The 14,865-nt window shown below is 37.6% G+C and overlaps 1 protein-coding gene across 1 annotated transcript in view; it reads right to left on the bottom strand.

The window, feature by feature from the left end:
• The window catches only part of LOC136864483 (telomerase-binding protein EST1A), a 616,383-nt gene that overhangs the window by 547,934 nt on the left and 53,584 nt on the right, over positions 1-14,865 (bottom strand). The gene's annotated exons all lie outside the window — the stretch shown is intronic.

Consider the following 14,865-nt stretch of genomic DNA (forward strand, 5'->3'; position numbering starts at 1 on the left):
ATCCCCCATATCTTGCCTTTGTTTTCTTTAGAATTTCATCCACAACCAAAATAAATATAAGTGGAGACAACACACTTGCCTGTCTTAGTCCAGTCTGGTTTCTAAACCAATCTGTTCTCACCACTGGAGTCTGGATACAACTGGAACAATTCTTATAGAAGTGACCGAAAAGTCTATTAACATTTAACAAGGCAATACTTCATGGAATATTGGAGGTAGAAAGGTAATAACTGACACATATGATTGGCATGAAATTGGGTTTTAACACCAAATTAAAGTACACAAAGTGACCAAAAGTGTAACATCAACATGCCGCGACTGCGAGTGCATCTGATGCCCTCTCTCACGACACTTCCTTTTATACTGTACACAGGTCTCATTCGGCATCACTGACGTTTTGCTGTCCAGCGCCATCTGTTGGCCTGTTTGTGCACTCGTTGTTGGTGTCAGTAAAAACCCATGTCATGTCAAGCATCTGTACTTGACGTGTTGCTGTCCAACGCCATCTGTTGGTCATCTTGTGTACTTTATTTTGGTGTCAATATCCCCCATGTCACGCCAATCATGTGTGTCAATTATTACCTCTCTACCTCCAATATTCCATGAAGTATTGCCTCGTCAAATTTAACAAACTTTCAGGTCACTCTGTACATTGCTTTCACTAGTTCCCTTGATTACCTTCCACATCCTTTTCTTTCCAGGGTTTCCCACACATTTTCTCTATTAACACTATTGTATGCCTTCTCTAGACCAACGTATACCATCACCAGATCTTTTCCACATTCCCACTGGTTTTCTATCAGTAATCTAATGGTAAATATAGGGTCTAGACCTGCCCAGTAGAAATCCACACTGCTCTTCTTCTAAATTTGTTTCCATCCTTCCTCTCACCCTCTTTTCTATTATTCTGTCCAATATTTTGGCTACTTGTGACAACATTTATTTCCTCAATAATTGTCGCATATCCTGTCACCTTTTTAAAATACTGCTATTATTACACTTTTACACCAATCATCAAGTACTTGCTTTTCCCTCCATGTAAACCTTAGCAGCCTATATAAGCAATGTAGACCAATAGGTCCTGCTGCCTTTTATCATTTCCACACATTTCATTTATCCCTGCTGCTTTTCCTGTTTTCATTTGTTTAAAAGCCATTTCCACTACTGCCACTGCAATATCACTCTCCATTTCTTGATCGTCCTCATTTACCACTACATTTTCATCTGCATCATTTCTCACATTCAGGAAGTTTATCGAAATAATTTTTCCAACTATTCCTTATCTCCTCTGGGACTGCTACTACTTTTCCATTCTCTTCCTCCACTTATTTTCTGTAGATTTTTCTTTTCTCTTATTTTTTATCAATCCATAAAATATCCTTTTCCCACCATTTACATCCTTTTCCAACTCTTGAGTGAATCTCTCCCAATAAACTATAAGACCATAAAATTTCTGATTTTATGATTATTATCGAGTCTGATTGTGAGTTATTCAGAGATAGTGAGTTTATAGAGCATGAGAAAGAATGTTAAAGCAATAGTGTGAACCCTGTTGCTACAGCTGTTAGCAATAAAAGAAAGCGTGAAGTTGAAACAATGGCTGCGAAACATGATATTCATTCCGTGATTCATTGTTTTGATCATAGAAACAGTGGCTTGCATGAAACCTTAGATCAGGGCCTCTCAGGGTGCATGCGCCTGATGCATGCACTGTGCAAAAGACAACTTCGCTCGGTTGACCAGAGTGCAGACCCTCACTCCTCGATTTGGAGCAATAGAACTCTCTCTCTCTTTCCCCACGCGTCTCGCTCGCTCCCCCTGTCTCCCTCTTCCTCACTTGTTCCATAGTGCTCCAAATCCGAGCCAAGTTGAGCCGAGCTTAGCCGGGAGTAGATGAGAGACGAATCGTTGGTCCGAGCCAAGCCAAGCATGACCAATGCACGGAGCTCTTGCACCTCGATTTGCACGTGTGAGATTTTGGGCGTTTCAGAGGTCCTGCCTTAGATGCTGTACCTGGAACAATTTTCCTCCAGATATGATGAACTATTTATTCCTGACCTTTCTCTCAATTTCTTGTGGACAGCACTTAAGACTGAACCTGGCCCAGTTTTCCGGTCTGCCATTCCTGGATCCAAATCTCTGAAGAGGGATGTTTTCACTGTTGTGTCTTTCTTTGTTGGTTGGTAGTGTGATGTGTGCACATGAAGATGTGTATTAAGACTAACACAAAAGCCCAGTCCCTGAGCAATAGTGTGTTAGTGTGTTCCACACATTATGATATTACAAGTATTGTACGTCGCACAGGTAACGCAGAACTATTGTGTTTCTCACAAAATGGCTTCACTCACAGGCAACGCAAACCAATGGTGATCCTCACATAGGTATACTAATCACGGGCGCCGGTATTCCTGTGGTGTTCCTGACATTGTGGGTACTAATCACAGGCAATGCAGACCCATGGTATCACTCATATAGTGCTACTAATCTTCCTAATCACGGGTACTGTAAACCCACAATGAACCCTCTATCTGCTGTTGCTAATCACAAACCTGGTGTGTACCTAATATAGTGGTACTAATCGCAAGTAAAGTTGACTCATGGTGTTTCCTGCGTGATGGTAGTAACCACAAGTAGTTTCATGGTTCTAATACAATCATCCCTTGGTTGCCGATTTTGTGAACAATCCTATTTTGTAAATATCACAAATTCTGATTTCATGGCACAACAAATTAAAAAACTCTTACACAATCAAGTCACATGTTTATGACCACTACCTACATCTGATGTCGGTATTGTATACCGCATAACGTACATCACATTTTGAGCTGGTGAGTGGGTATAAGTGTGATAGGTCATATGCACACGTCTTTTAAACGTCAAAACAAATATGTATTGTACAACAACAGAAGAACTGTGGTGGTGGTGGTGGTGGTGGTGGTGGTGGTGATGCACGACTGTACCAATTACTGTACATTGTTCATAACCCTTAAATGTGTTGTGTAGCATATCTGTGGCATAATTTTAAATAATGATTTGGCTGCCTTTGGAGGCAATTTCGTGAACTACAGTAGCGCATGCTTTGCATGATGCTAATTAATCTGACACCGGGTGGGATGTCTACTGATAATAATGCTGCATTAAGGTGACGTTTGGAATTTGGTTTGCTTCACTAAAAGCCATTAAGGCGAAGACCCAGCTTAACGAAGTGAAGAAAAAGGTTAATACTCATTCAATTGTTAAATATGCTACAATTGTTGTTGCCAATTGCTGCACATATCCCAGTATTGGCATGCTTCCTGGCAACCAGAAGCAACTTCAATAATGTCAAAATTATAATAATTATAATATTTTAAAATAAAATGTTCAAAATTTCCTGCCTTTTTAACAAAATATCACTGTTTCCCTTATAAATTCCAAGTTTATAAGACTTTTCGTACTTTTCCTTTTTCAAAATGTGTATCAGGGAACATCCACCTACAAAATGAACCTCAATCACTAACAGACTGTAATTTAGATATTTCTGTATAGTTTTTATTCCGAGCTTCTGAAAAAAATAATATTTTTTTAAAATAAATATGTTGTATAAAATCTAATATAAATTCTATTGATATGAATGAGGTACAGATTATAGTACAATACCATGAGAGGAAACCCTGAAAAAATCATATAATTATCCATGAAACAGTAACGTAGTTATGAAGGAAACCGTGATATATTGTTAAAAAGGTGGGAAATTTTGAACATTTTATTTGAAATTATTATAATTAGAATTTTGACATTATTGAAGTTGCTTCTGATTGCTGGGAAGCATTCCAATACTGGGATATGTGCAACATTTGTCAACAACGTTTGTAGGATATATAACAATCGAATGAATATTGGCCTATTTTCTCCGTGTTAAGCTGGGTCTCCCCCCTTAAGACTCAAGGCTCATATGATCGCTGCTAAAAGTGGAATACCAAACAAAATTGATCATTTTCCTGGATACAGTCAGTTCACATTAATTTCTTACATAGAATATTAAATGTTTCTCTGCTTCAACAAAAACCACAACTCCTACACAGTTTTCCACCTGTATCGTGGAGCACTTCTCTGATATTTTTGACCGTGATGATACAGTGCTCGTATAGTAAGAGAATCCTGAGAAAAAGTGAAACAAACCAGATTAAAAAATAGGTTCATCTACAATCCACATGTTTTTATCATAGCAGAAAGGTTACCAGTCCCAATACTATAATGTACTCACTGACCCAAAAGTTGACATCCGCATTATGTGTGATCTACGGAGTTATCACACAGTATCTGTCTGAAAATAGGCAGGGTGGAAGTGGGGAGTTCCTTACTTATATCACAACTGCCGTGGATCACATATTCTGATAAATACTGGTACAAGCACACCGGACCATTTGAACTATTCAATCACTGTTATGCAGGTGCTGGTAAGAATGAGGAGTAAACACACTGAACAGAATGCAGTAGAATAGGTGGAACTTGGCACTGGTAGACCGCAAATGTAGCACTCTTAGTGAAACAAGAATCCACACCACATGATGCTTGATTTCTCCATTTACCTGAAGCCATCTATATGACTAAGGGCCGGTTCTACCATCTGCTGGTAAAGTGGCTGGCAGCTGCCAGGGAGGTAAACTACCTGGGGGTGTAAAGCAGCTGGTACTTTGGGTTGCGTGCAACCACCTCCGCGCAAGCGCTGGGTAGCTACCAGGAGCTAGACACCGATATACGGAGTTGGCTAGACTGATTTTCAGCGACTTCTCGCTTTCGAGTGTGCTACTATTTATCGTCAGATGTATGAAGCTCATTTCGATTGTGTTATTTTCCTGTGCTTGCATCTGTTGATTATCTTCAAAAAGCCTAATAAGGGGAATCTTAAAAGAGTTATGGACAACGATTTATGTCAAGCTTTCGTGATTTTAATCTATGAGCTTCAAAATCAATACCTAATTGGGTTTAAAATCTCGAGATTACATTTTCTTATGCCAGTTATAACCTGTCATGTAAGGCAGCGTTTTTGGAAAGTATTCTCGTAGTAGATTGGTCAAGCTGCTCGCTCCGTAATAGAAGGTACGCAGGTTTTCATCGTATTTCTAATTTACATTTTTAAAAATATTTTTGTTCCCTGCTGTTGTCCTTAACTCTTTTTCACGCGCTTCCATATACGTATATACAGCCAACATCTTCCTTACGGACTTATTGCCTTTGAGCATTCTATCTGCAGGCGTCTGTGAATTGATTAAGTATCTCCACGATGCTCTATTTGCAACTAGCTCTGTGACCTCGTTTAGTTCCACATGCTTCCATTGATTTATAATGCATTTCATTCTAATGTTTATGAAGATAAACTTGGAAGGTACCCTATTGTTAAAGAACTAATCGGGGTAAATATCCATCATAGGAAGAGGAATTTGGGAACGGAATAGTTTCCAATTTCTTCGAGATAATTTACAAGAAGACTATGTAAACAACTGATAGGGAATCTGCTACCTGGGCGACAGTCCTATACGGTATGCTATATTAATCGTATCATCACTTTCTATAAGTAGCACACATATAAAGCATTTTCCTAGTAGACATAATATTGTGATTAAACATTTCAATGAAATATGTTATTAACAAAAGAACGTATGAAAAGAGGCATACAGATTAATACAGCGCTAATAATGAAAAAAAAAAAAAGATTCATCATAATGAAGACTCAAACCTGAAAACCTTGTATTATGAATTGCGCGCGTTAGCCATTATGCTACGAGGTAGCTTGAGGTAATACGGATACACAGAAACAAGTTATACCTGGAGTTTGAAAACTGAAAAAGTATAATATTAAATCTCATTTGAAATTATTTCCAAATAGGTTTCGATTTTATATCCTTTTAGAGTTTATTTGCGAAAGCTTGACGTATAAAATGTGTTCCCTAAGCTATCAATGCGAGGGGCTGGTGTGACCGTTGCAACTCTAAGGAAGCATTAATGTTCAAAATCCTGCAATACAATATCGATCACTGTTACAGTATAATGCTTTTTTCAGTATACTAAGCTAATTTCAGTTGTATGTCACCAGAAATACAGCTAATAATGTTCAGCTCTCAAAACTTGCCCGGCAGGTAAAGTTTTATTACATGTTACAAACTTCATATTTGGTTTGTATTGAAAATGTACATCAATTTAAGATTATTAAAATTTTATTCGTCAACCTATTCAATACAAATGATATTTGCAAAGTTAGGACTTACATCCTATTAAACTAAGGTCTAAAGGGACATGTTTCGCCCTTAAAAAAACTAGCAACAAACCTCGTCCCTGAAAAACCTAAAAAATCTAAATTCGCCACCTTTACATACAATAATCCAGGTATTTACCAAGCAACAAACCCTCTGAAGAAACAAAACATTAACATTGCCTTCAAGACGACAAACACCAATCACAGCCTATTTTTCAACCACAATACACTCAACATGAACAATAGTATTTACTCAAACTCAGGCATATACAGGCTCAAATGCACGCAATGTGAAAAATCATACATAGGGCAAACAGGCCGGAGCTTCCTTACTAGATACCAGGAACACTATAATGCCAATAGGCATAATAAATTTTCAGCCATGAGTTCACATATGAAAGATACAGGTCATCATTTCACAACTATCAAACAGGACCTAACAATCATTAAAATAGTAGATAAAGGAAAATTAATGAACGAATTAGAAAACATTTACATATATCTGGATCAACATTACAACAAAGACCTAAATCTCAATGATCCCGTCGAAATAAAAAATCCCCTATACGAGACTTTACCCAATTTATTACAATCTTTAAATCCAAATTTAAATAAAATCCTTAAAAACCTCAAACTAACTTCCAATAAAGATTCCAACTTCCCCTTAAGAGTAACTCCCTCCATCTCCGCCCCTGCTAATGTTCCACAGCCAACGGCATGTACGTTAAACCCTCCGTCCACCTCCTCTTCTCCATTACACTCCTCTTCCTTAACCCCCCATCTTCAACAGCCAATAGCGTGCAAGGTCAACGCTCCGCCTATTTCCGTTCATCCATCACACCCCCCTCCCTCAGTTCCACACAGATACAACACACGCCATTCAGACCTCACTCGTTCCGAGACCATACAAGCAACAAGTTCATACCGCAAAAACCGAGAACGTAAGTAATTGAATTTATATCAATTCCCCTAATTTAACCGTTTTTCCTCTAAACTTCTTACCTTTATATTCTCCTTTTCATTACAGATTCTGCACCATATTTCTTCAATAGTCAATCCACATTCAAAACTACAGCCAACACGTAAGAATGTTCCCATTTAACCATCGGTATACGAGCTGACAAAATCTGTACAGCGGCACTTATTAGTTAACTTCTCACAAATCCTTCAACAAAAATACTGAGACCGCGATCCCACTTCGTAAAATATGAAATTAATGGATTGATTGGACACAACTTTATAATCTACATGCGCCATACTACAGTTTCATTACGACTTTTCAACGAGAGAGGTTTTATGTTGTCTTGAGTGGCCATTGGATTCTAATTTGCTCTCCATTTAAAATCAGGTTGCTCCCAGCCGAATTTCACGAACCTTGATACGGCAACTTTAGCCATAGACTTTCTTATTATTTTATTTGGTCAAGGCCTAGTTTGAACAGTTTTATAAGATCATTTTAAGATTGCTGATGTAATAACCATACATACTCTTATTTCTTCGCAAACATTTTAAATGATTTTTAATTGTCAATTGTCATTTAAGAACTCATGATTGCACATATTGTATAATATTCATTCTAATTTTTATTCTCATTTTATATACTTTTTCTTATATCGACAATCAGGATCCTGATTTTTACCTTTAGCATGAGTGTAAAATGGCTGATGATGCCCTTTAGACCTTAGTTTAATAGGATGTAAGTCCTAACTTTGCAAATATCATTTGTATTGAATAGGTTGACCAATAAAATTTTAATAATCTTAAATTGAGGTAAAGTTTTATCGGGCCCTCGAAGTGGCCGATAAATTACGCGCCGGGTAACGACGATTTATGCTGCCGATAGCGCTACCTGGGAGTGGTCGAACTGAAACATCCTTTTAAGTGGAGGGCAAGTTACGTGCTACCTTACCAGTAGGTGGTAGAACCGGCCCTAAGTCCAGTACTATAGCTAGTCAATGAGTTTACTGCTTAGGCCTGTAATTCCCTCACTTAATCTGTGCAACATGCATAATATTGACACACACAATATTAAAGTTCTACAAGACCTCAATGTCTAGCAACTCAGCTTTTATATATACCCGTGCAGAAATTCTAAAACAGAATGAATCATTTACTAGTAAACTTAAAACTCCTCCTACTTCCTCCATCATCATTTCCCTCTTCCATTTCATGGATCATTTTCTTTCCCCTCCTCTTAATTTTTCTTCCCTTTACCTCTATATTGAAGGCAATATTGAAATTCTATCTTCTTATGTTCTTTTGATTAGAAACTTTACTTATCTTACAAGGATACGGCCACTGTCCTACCATGTCGCAATGCCAACAGAAGTGAGAGAATTCCTCCCATCATAATAGCAACGTTCGAGAAACCACGAAGTTTCAAGACTATCAAGCAGTTTCTTTGCCAGTACAAGGTATCAAAAATGCCTGGATGAAGGGCAAATTTTTGAGGAGTGGATGGTATGCCTTCAGAGCAAATTGTCATGCAATGACACAAAAATAGTTCTCATGTTAGATGAGTGCACTGCGCACAAACATAATTTCATTTTTCAAATGCGCATATTATTTTTCTTTGTAATCTATGTCCATATTGACAAAATACACAATTATAAATAGGAAAGGACTTCCACCTAATCAATACTTATTTATTGTAATTATTATAATACAGTACCAGTTTCGACCCAATTTTTTGGGTCATCTTCAGCTGAACAATACATTCACATACAGATCATGAAGCAGTGATTGAAATTACTTTGTCTGGGGAATGCCATATGATAACAAATGTTTGGTCATGTCCAAATGGGGCGTGTCAAAACGGAAACTGGCATGTATATCACTCCGTGTGACAATGCAATTCTATGTCTATAATAATATGTTTTAGGTCTTAAAATTAGTTTATAAAACACTACCTCCACTTAAAACTAACTTATAAGTATATGTAACAAAAACAATATATGTAGGAACACTTCATGCACATGAACGTTCGTGTCTTGCGTATTATTCAGTTCATCGGTTGACTTCTGTGTTCAAGTCTTTTTCATGGTTGTACACTTCGACTTGGTTGAAGCTTTGCAGCTTGAATAATATGATTTGCTTGTAAAATTATCCTATTATTTGTATAAAAGATTTTGTCTTCATATATGTACCTAGATAAAAACACTTTCCAAATTTAAAAGGAGTACCAGGTGTATGGATACAATTACGATAAAATATGTATATTCAGCTGTGCAGTGTGTTGAATCTTGTTGTTTTATGTTAAAATTGAATCATCTTGATTTACTAGTTTCATTTCCGCATTGATAGTTTATGTATGTATAGACAAGAAAAGGTTACACCTTATCAATACAGTTTTTATGGTAAGAATTGAATATTCCACTCACAGCTGCACAATACTTACCTCTATCTATACAACTGGATTTTGTTAACAATAGAAGCTTTTCACCACACATACAAGTGAAGACATTATTTAAGTAAATAAGACCTCCTAAGAGAACTACAGCATTGCCTACCAACGCAAGCACTGAATTATTTACAACATTGGAGTCAAAACGAGAATGAAGATACACGCAAGACACACACATTCATTTCCATGAATTGTTTTATACTAATTATTTTAAAGGATTTTAACATGTACTGTGTATTTTAATGTGTTTAATGTATTTGTAACTTAGATTTAAGCTTTAGTTAGGTTTCATACACAAATTCTAGTCCTGAAGGAGATAGCTTTATACCCAAATACCTGAATGACAAAATTATATATACCGGTATAATCATTTTACACTTAATATGCCCAGTTTGGACACTCAGACATCATGCTTTCCTACAGCATCTCCCCTTAGAAAGGGCAATACCAATTAATGCTTGACACATATGTAAAGGTATTCATGTTCAGCTGATGATGACTATTTACAGTCGAAACAGGTCCTGTAAGCTAATTCTTACAATAAAAACTGTATTGATAAGGTGTAACCTTTTCTTGTCTATACATAAACTATCAATACGGAAATTAAACTAGTAAATCAAGATGATTCAATTTTAACATAAAACAACAAGATTCAACACACTGCACAGCTGAATATACATATTTTATCGTAATTGTATCCATACACCTGGTACTCCTTTTAAATTTGGAAAAGTGTTTTTATCTATGTACATATATGAAGACAAAATCTTTTATACAAATAATAGGATAATTTTACAAGCAAATCATATTATTCAAGCTGCAAAGCTTCAACCAAGTCAAAGTGTACAACCATGAAAAAGACTTGAACACAGAAGTCAACCGATGAACTGAATAATACGCAAGACACAAACGTTCTTGTGCATGAAGTGTTCCTACATATATAGTTTTTGTTACATATACTTATAAGTTAGTTTTAAGTGGAGATAGTGTTTTATAAACTAATTTTAAGACCTAAAGCATATTATTATAGACATAGAATTGCATTGTCACACGGAGTGATATACATGCCAGTTTCCGTTTTGACACGCCCCATTTGGACATAACCAAACATTTGTTATCATATGGCATTCCCCAGACAAAGTAATTTCAATCTTTGCTTCATGATCTATATGTGAATGTATTGTTCATCTGAAGATGACCCTAAAAAGGGGATCAAAACTGGTACTGTAGTATAATAATTACAATAGATAAGTACTGATAAGGTAGAAGTCCTTTCCTATTTATAATTGTATTATTTTTCTGTCGCCAACACTAGGAGCTACTTACAGCACCTAGGTCAAGGTATCATTACACCTCAGAAACATGTCTACAGAAAGCGACTGGTGCACTGCTTTCTCCATGAAGTCACTAAAAATGTTCCAAAAGGAGAAATACGCAAATGGAATGTGATGGAGACTATGCAGACTATGACAGTTGCCTGGAACGCTATTCCATCATCGATAATCACGAACTGCTTCATAAAGTGTGGGTTTGGTTTCTTAAATGAAGAAGAATGAGAAGAAGAATGGAAGGCGTACCAGCAAGAGTGTGATATTGGTACAATTTTTGCGGAATACACTCCTATCGATCACGAGGAGACTGCTTCAGAGGAGTGGGGTCCTGCCATGTTGAAAGGTACGATCACATGACGCCAGAGAGAGAGGGAGATGCAGGTCCAGCTAATACCAAACAAAATGAAGATACTGTCTGCAGGTGACAAATATTCTACTGAAAAATTATGTATTGCCGCTCTAGCGTGCAAGATTCTGTGATAAAGGCAAGTGATGCTGACAGAAAGACGTTTAGGGCTTTGGGTCATATGGAACCGTGTGTTGCTAGGGTTTATAAATAAATAAAATCCGTGTTTAAAAGGCAACAAGCCTAAAGTGTTACCTAAAAAACTACTGGATCATTAAACATGTGTGTATATTTTAGGTACTGTACAAAGGTATTTATAACTCATTATGAAAATTAAAATACATAGACTGTTTCCAGTAATTCGACGAGGTTAGGAATGGAATGAAACCCCCATCTAGCAACTGCCATAGCTTGCCTCTTTCCCCTAGGGCAATGATTAATGGCTGACAGTTAAATGAATTGATATCGTAGTGTTGCTGGAATGAAAGATGACGGAAAACTGGAGTACCCGGAGAAAATGTTGTCCCGCCTGTGCTTTATCCAGCACAAATCTCACATAGCGTGACCAGGTTTTGAACCACGGAACTCAGTGGTAAGAGGCCGGCGCACTGCCACCTGAGCCACGGAGGCTTACCATACTTAATACCCATTATACTTGTGTTAAATATATGTTGGGATTTTAAAACTTGTTTTCTTATGTCAAGTGTTTCCAATTGGGCAATATTTTTGACTCCCCCGAGCAAGTGCTTTATTCATTGGAATACTGTACTTGTATTATGTTGTGCATAAATTTCTCCTTGTCTTTGAATTGTATGCTGTTTTTAGTCTTTATTTCCGAGTGTGAGGTTATGTTTGCCAGTGCATGGTGTTGTCTTCCGCGTTATCCAAGTGCAGTATTTGAAGAAATACACTTTGATGGATATTTTTTGGAAATATAGTTGTTTCCACAGCATTTGAAAGGTTTAAACAGTGAATCAGGGTGATTGCGCACATTCATGGATCTTAGAATATTCTGTGATGCGGCAAGGGTTGACGTTTCTGAATCACGAGCTGGTGGAGGTTAATTTGAAATACAGTGAAACTCGGTTAAGAAGTTCCCGCATAAGAAGTTTTCCCGGCTATGAAGTGTGATATTCTTGGTCCCTTGATCGGTTGCATTAAGATATATGTATATTTATCCTGCTTAAAGTGTTCTGTTATAAATATATTTCCCGGTTAAACAGTTCAAATTTTAGAGCCCCTTGAGATAGAAAACATCCGCTCAAAGCAGCTCATGGTTAGAACACTTCAGTCCCCGTGCAAGTTGAACCCTGTGTTAAACCGTTTGCGCCTGTCATGGAACCTCTCCAGGCTTGCCAAGGCCATATGATGTCACGCCATGACAACAACAACACCAGATGCTCACTCTCACCTTGTGGAATTGAATCGAACCCATCAGTCGTAATTTCCACTCCACCGTTTACATCAAGCAGAATAGAATCGAATGGGATTCTACACGGGAAACACAAAGCACACGCAATGCATGGTTTGATAAAACATTAATGCAGTAAGTTGCGTGCCGCGACAGGATGAAGTCATTAATCGAGGTGGCATCAACATTAATTAAAAACCGAAAAATGTATTTGTCCACAGCACAGCAGCTTCTTATGCATTACCGTACTCTTTGTTAGGAATACATGAACGACAACCGTAGGGAATGCCACTTACAAAATTGTTCACGGTAAATACTGTACATTCCAAGCCATGACAATTATCGTACCGACAAACCGTACTGTACATGGACTCCAACATGATAATATGATTCTGAAATAAGGTCAACAATAATTGCAAAACAAAGTACGGTATAGGCCTAATCTGCCACAAAATTGAATATTCCAACCTGTTTGATTTTTCATTCCCTTGCTTATTTCCTTCCACACATTCTCTCTTACGTTGTTGTTGCAATAATGCTTATGGGTCTTGTCGTAGAGGAAATTACGTTTTGGAACTAAACTGATAAGATTTTCCATGTCCATTATTAGTTAGGTGAATAAACTATTACGAATCAAAAAAACATCCCAACTCTATGCAGGAAACAGCCGACTTGCCAGCTGACACATATTAAGCCGCCAAACAGCCAGCCGAAAGATCCTGATTGTCTACGAAGTTGTACGAATGTTGATAACCAGCTGGGTGTTGGTGAGAGGGGACCTGAAACACGCACTCAGAGGCATTGCGATTCCATGTGCTGGCATAAAATTGAAAGTTATTTTTATTTTTTCCTTTATACAAGCTAAACATTGTATTATCGTGTCACTCGTGATTATTACATCGCATTATTAGAACGTAGCACAAGGATGAGGAGACATGAAATAAAATTCTTGCAGGGAAAGAAACTGTTTACGTTTAGATGCGCTCGTGTTGCTACTGCGCCTTTATCACTCGCACGTAATACCCCAATACTTTCCCATGCACACATTTCTGCAACTTCGAACCTGCTTTTCTTTTCTTCATTACCTTTAGCATGAAGAGGATTAAAGCAGGAAAATAAACTCAATATCGGCTTGTCCATGCGGTACTTGCGAAATAGCCAGAAACTACGCCCGTGGCCATGACAACTAGTAGGAATGCAGGGGCAATATAGGCCTATGAATAGATTCTAAGAATATCTCTGAATAAGTTGCCCATGTCCCGTCTGCTGCCGTTAACTTGAAGCAGATGTCGGGGGAGGGGTGTAAAAAACTGAGGCGGTTTATGGAAGGTTCAGTCAGTGTGCCTCAGAACACATGGAAGGCAATGTGGGAAATGGAGAGGATTATAGTTTTTTTTTTTGCAAGTTGTTTGACGTCGCACCGACACAGACAGGTCATACGGCGACGATGGGACAGAAAAGGGCTAGGAATGGGAAGGAAGTGGTCGTGGCCTTAATTAAGGTACAGCCCCAGCATTTGCCTTGTGTGAAAACGGGAAATCACGGAAGGCCATCTTCAAGGCTGCCGACAGTGGGGTTCGAACTTCCTATCTCCCGAATACCGGCCGCACTTAAGCGACTGCAGCTATCCAGCTCGGTGGTTTACAGTTCAAGAAAGCAGTAAAAACCTTAAAAACAGTCAACCCTGGACAATTTCTTTTCCAAGTAGGAGCCTAGACTTTTGTGTTTGGAAATGTATTTAATGTCTAATGCAGTATGGAATTTATATAATGTACGGTCACCATCTACCGTTTTAATGTTCTTAGTATTTCTTTTATCTCTTGTGCAGGGTTTTATATAATATGTTCCCTTTTCTTATCAAGAATTTTTATAATACAGTATGTTCAATTACAGTATTTTACTTTATCTCTAAAAATACATGTCATGATAATCTAATACTGCATTTATATTGTGGCTTTCTTTTAGCAGCTCTTATATATCAGCCTATTTCGGTATTGTTCACAAACAAGGAAATCTGTTGGCTGTGTGTTTCATATGTATGTCAAAGTACAGAATAAGTTTTCGGGCATTACCCTTTTTAAGAAATTTCCTGTTTAAGAAGCTGTTTTTGGTGGTCCCCTGAAAAACTTTTAAACAGAG

The sequence above is a fragment of the Anabrus simplex genome, chromosome 2, assembly GCF_040414725.1.
Source record: "Anabrus simplex isolate iqAnaSimp1 chromosome 2, ASM4041472v1, whole genome shotgun sequence".
Taxonomy (NCBI): Eukaryota; Metazoa; Arthropoda; class Insecta; order Orthoptera; family Tettigoniidae; genus Anabrus; species Anabrus simplex.